The sequence below is a fragment of the Tachysurus fulvidraco genome, chromosome 12 (assembly GCF_022655615.1).
Source record: "Tachysurus fulvidraco isolate hzauxx_2018 chromosome 12, HZAU_PFXX_2.0, whole genome shotgun sequence".
Classification (NCBI taxonomy): domain Eukaryota; kingdom Metazoa; phylum Chordata; class Actinopteri; order Siluriformes; family Bagridae; genus Tachysurus; species Tachysurus fulvidraco.
This window is the reverse complement of record NC_062529.1, coordinates 26,503,882-26,508,962: the sequence shown is the minus strand read 5'-3', so window position 1 is coordinate 26,508,962 and position 5,081 is coordinate 26,503,882. Positions and strand designations below refer to the sequence as shown.

Below are 5,081 nucleotides of genomic sequence, written 5' to 3'. Positions count from 1 at the left end.
GGTGTGAGTGTTTATAACAGTGTGAGTGTTTATAACAGTGTGAGTGTTTAATAGCAGTGTGACTGTATGTTAGCGGTGTGAGTGTTTATAACAGTGTGAGTGTTTATAACAGTGTGAGTGTTTATTAACGGTGTGAGTGTTTAATAGCAGTGTGACTGTATTTTAGCGGTGTGAGTGTTTATAACAGTGTGAGTGTTTATAACAGTGTTTATAACAGGTTTTAGGCTGAACTTTAATCCGAACAGAAGGTTTATCAGCAGAACTAGATGACTACAAACCCAACAGCACTGAGGATCGGTGGTTTAGGTCTTTATTTATACCGATGGTTTTATTTCCTGAAGTCTTTATTGTTGTTTTTACATCATTACAACACATTTAGACATGATTAATAACTTTATATTAATTGCTTAAAACATTTCTAAAACCTCTAAATATCAGATAAACAATAAAAATATCTGACTGTCTTTTAAGAAAGTATTTAATTGGAATAAATATAAATATTTACATAATTATGTTATCGGTTTAAAATTCTTCCCCTCCGCGTTTCCGCTTCCGTTAAACTCCATTTCCCAGGATGCACCGCGGCTCTGTCATGGCTGCGCACTGACGGCATTGTGGTACATGTGGAAGAAGCTAAGAGAATTAACACTGGTGTTGAAACACAACAGCGGAGTTTCTCACTAGTCGTTTACTGGGTTAATGAGTGTTAATTAAACTCGGTGTATTTCACCTTTAAAGAGAAATGGAGCAGACGGTGCAGATGGAGGCGGCGATACTGAGAGGGTTAATGACGGAAACCCAGAGGACTGAGTGGTGGGGACACAACAGTAACAACACAGGTAGTGACACGGGGGGTGTGTGTGTGTGTGTGTGTGTGTGTGTGTGTGTGTGTGTGTGTGTGTGTGTGTGTGTGTGTGTGTGTGTGGGGAGCAGGGATTGCTTGTGTGTTAGGGAGTTTAGGGGGGGGAGTGTGTGTGTCGGGGAGTGTGAGTGTGTGTGTGTGTGTGTGTGTGTGTGTGTGGAGAACAGGCAGTGTGTGTGGGGGGGGTGGAGAATGGGGAGTGTGTTTGTTGGGGAGTGTGGGGTGTGTGTGTGTGTGTGTGTGGAGAACGGGTAAGAGTGTGTGGGTGTGTGTGTGTGTGTGGAGAACGGGTAAGAGTGTGTGTGTGTGTGTAGAACGGGGAAGTGTGGGGGGGGGGAGTGTGTGTGGAGAACGGGGAGTGTGTGTGTGTGTGTGTGTGTGTGTGGAGAACGGGGAGTGTGTGTGTGTGTGTGTGTGTGTGTGTGTGTGTGTGTGTGGAGAACGGGGAGTGTGTGTGAGTAGGGGGGACTGCGGGCATGATGAGGATGAAGAGGCAGTGTGGACCGATGGGTTACTTTTATTTAATGTTTTTGTGTTTCCTAAATCTATTTGTGTAGAGGTGTGTGTGTGTGTGTGTGTGTGTGTGTGTGTGCGCGCGCGCGCAAGCTTCTATCCGTGTAAGGAATATTGAGCATGCACTGTGCAGAAGATGATGAAGCTGCATCAGGACTCCACATCCGGTGCATGTCACATTTCCACATTAGAGTTTTTAACTCGCGCATTTTGTTCCTGCTGTTTTTATTTTTTAAAATAATCACAAACATCGCCAGCAGTCAGAGGTGTTTTTGTCAGAGCAGCTCATGTGCTAGAAGGCACTGACACTTAGAAGCAGTTTTTTAGCTCCTCCATGAGGATGCTGGGGACTGATGATGATGATGATGATGATGAAGGAATGGAATGTTGTGCCCTGATCCTCCCTGAAGCGAAGGTATGTGAGCGGTGTGTCGCGATGTCATGCGTGTGCAGGGTTTAAGGTTTAAACACGTCCACTAAAGTGTCAGTGTCAGGAAGGAGGAGGAGGAGGAGGAGGAGGAGGATGTGTTTAACACTGTGTGTGTTGTGATGTGCTCGCTGTGCTGTACAGTGCTTACAGCTCCAGCATGGAACTAGTCCTGCGTGTCCTGTAGAGAGACTGATTCAGGACACGTACCGTGATCAGTTATACGATACGCCACGAGATCTGTTATTGTGGAGGCTCCAAAGCTCGTCTCCGCTGTCGCCCTGCGTTCTGCCGTACACACACGGCTCGTTAGGAGTACGGCTTTGTCAGCTGTTAACACACACCATCTCCTGTACTGTAATTACAGTCTGTAATTCCTCTGTTAGTGAGTGTGAGTCTGTAAGTGGGACAGTCTGTAATTCTCAGCATAGAGTGTGTAGATGTCTGTAGGTTTAATCTGTAGATCCTCTGTATCTCCTGTTCAGGGAATCTGGAGATAAAATCTGTAATTCTGACAAAGTATTTCATTGAGTCTGTAATCTCCAACAGAGAGACTGTACAATTCTGAAGATGTGGCCTGTTTCCTCTGGGGATGGTGTAATTCCTACAACAAGTCTGTAATAGTGTGTGGAGTTCTGTGGTGGGATGTGTTCTCATTCTGTACACAGACTCCACAGTCCTTAAAGGTGAGGTCTCTGATTTTAGAAAGCCAATGTTGACATATAAAATCACCAAAACAAACACGCCCCTAACCCAAACGGGTCCCACCCCTGTATCGATAGCTCCGCCCACACATACGTACGTAACCCAGGCGACTAACGGAAAGAAACGTGTCTTTATCATAGCTGAAGGGAAGAACAATACGATTGTAGATAAACAAACAAGCAAAAATGCCACACAAGCATAATGATGTAAAGGACAAAGGCATATATTAGTTCTGTGTAACAAAGCAAAACCAACGTTACTCACCTATCCAGAAGGAAAAAAGCGCCTCGGCGTCTTAAGTAAAGTCGGCCACATATTCACAGGTCGGAGTTTCCCGAGTCGATAACTCCTGAGCTAAACGCTGTTACTACACAAAACGCGGTTGTAGCTGCCTCTCTACATCACTACGATAGAAAAGAGGTGTTATTTGTGTAGTAACAGCGTTTAGCTCAGGAGTTATTGACTCGGGAAACTCCAACCTGTGAATATGTGGCCGACTTCCTGCTCCTTCAGTTCTCTCCAGCGCTGGAAAGCTGATCCTATATTAACACGTCCTACTTCTTGTCCTTATCGCAAGTCTTTCTTCTCTTTCTTTCTTTGTTTTTATCCTCCATGTCGATGTTAAAACCGCTTTCTGCTAATGTCACACATGCGCACCGAACGCTCTCTCCGCCCGTATCGACAAGACACGCCCCTTTCTGCTCATTACACATTTGTTTAGTTTGTTGTCCCGACTCAGTTTTCTGAAGCGTTTCTCAAACAACGGAGACCGCCCCTTTAATCAGACAGATGAAGATTCTGGAGGCTATAATTCACTGGTCGTAGTGTCTGTTATTACAGAGAAAGAGTCTTTCATTTCAGATACATTTATAATTCCTTAGTTGGAGGATGTGTTAGTGTTGTACTACCAATCAGATGTCAGTTGTAAAAAGTGTTAAATAAATTTAAATTGAATAGTCATGGAGGTTTTGGAGTCCGAACCAGAGATTAAGTGTGTAGATGGAGTCTGTTTCATTCTGGTTTAAGGTATAGTTTAGATTTTTGGAGTTTTAATTTAGAATTTCAGAGATATTGTCCATATTTTCTTGGAATGAGAGTATTAGAGGCTGCAATGGCAGTGATAGTCATAGTAGGGCTGGGCGATAAAACGATAACGATATGTATCGCGATAGACACGTGATCGATATAAATAAAAAATGTGTTCGATAAAACATTTGGTATTTTTTATTCTTCGTCAGATGAAAACGGAGGTCGCGAAGCAAGATCGGTTGCATTAACAAAGGCACTCGCTCTCTGGTAACCTAGCAACGTACAGTAGGGAGTGACAGGCTAACAGCCAATCATGTAACAGTATCATGTTCGGTTGCGCCATATAGTCGTCTCGTGTCGGTCTGCTAGATTCCTCTTCAGTAACCGGCGACCGATGAGCAGGAAATGAGCCGTAGCGAGCGAGAGAATTGTAAATAAAAGAGTAAAAATCAGCGACTTTTTCATCTTTCTGCAGGTTTTATATTCCACACAATGTTACTGTCTCAGGTTTGTGTTTTATATTACAGACGTATCTCAGTCTACCTCAGGTCTGTGTTTTATATTACAGACGTATCTCAGTCTACCTCAGGTCTGTGTTTTATATTACAGACGTATCTCAGTCTACCTCAGGTCTGTGTTTTATATTACAGACGTATCTCAGTCTACCTCAGGTCTGTGTTTTATATTACAGACGTATCTCAGTCTACCTCAGGTCTGTGTTTATATTACAGACGTATCTCAGTCTACCTCAGGTCTGTGTTTTATATTACAGACGTATCTCAGTCTACCTCAGGTCTGTGTTTTATATTACAGACGTATCTCAGTCTACCTCAGGTCTGTGTTTTATATTACAGACGTATCTCAGTCTACCTCAGGTCTGTGTTTTATATTACAGACGTATCTCAGTCTACCTCAGGTCTGTGTTTTATATTACAGACGTATCTCAGTCTACCTCAGGTCTGTGTTTTATATTACAGACGTATCTCAGTCTACCTCAGGTCTGTGTTTTATATTACAGACGTATCTCAGTCTACCTCAGGTCTGTGTTTTATATTACAGACGTATCTCAGTCTACCTCAGGTCTGTGTTTTATATTACAGACGTATCTCAGTCTACCTCAGGTCTGTGTTTTATATTACAGACGTATCTCAGTCTACCTCAGGTCTGTGTTTTATATTACAGACGTATCTCAGTCTACCTCAGGTTTGTGTTTTATATTACAGACGTATCTCAGTCTACCTCAGGTCTGTGTTTTATATTACAGACGTATCTCAGTCTACCTCAGGTCTGTGTTTTATATTACAGACGTATCTCAGTCTACCTCAGGTCTGTGTTTTATATTACAGACGTATCTCAGTCTACCTCAGGTTTATTTCTCTTTACAAAACACTGCACATATTTTACACACTTTACACACCAGAAGGTGAACAGCTAGTGAACTTCCTCACACTAAACCTGCACTAAATTCTCAGCTTTCTCTGTTTATATTTAACACTTCACACTATTTTATTACACTTTATTACACATTTCTTACATTTCCTGTCA

The 5,081-nt window shown here is 42.6% G+C and overlaps 1 pseudogene; it reads left to right on the top strand.

Moving 5' to 3' along the window:
- The first annotated feature begins 555 nt into the window (after window positions 1-555).
- LOC125145975 overlaps window positions 556-5,081 on the top strand; it is a 22,742-nt pseudogene continuing 18,216 nt past the window's right edge.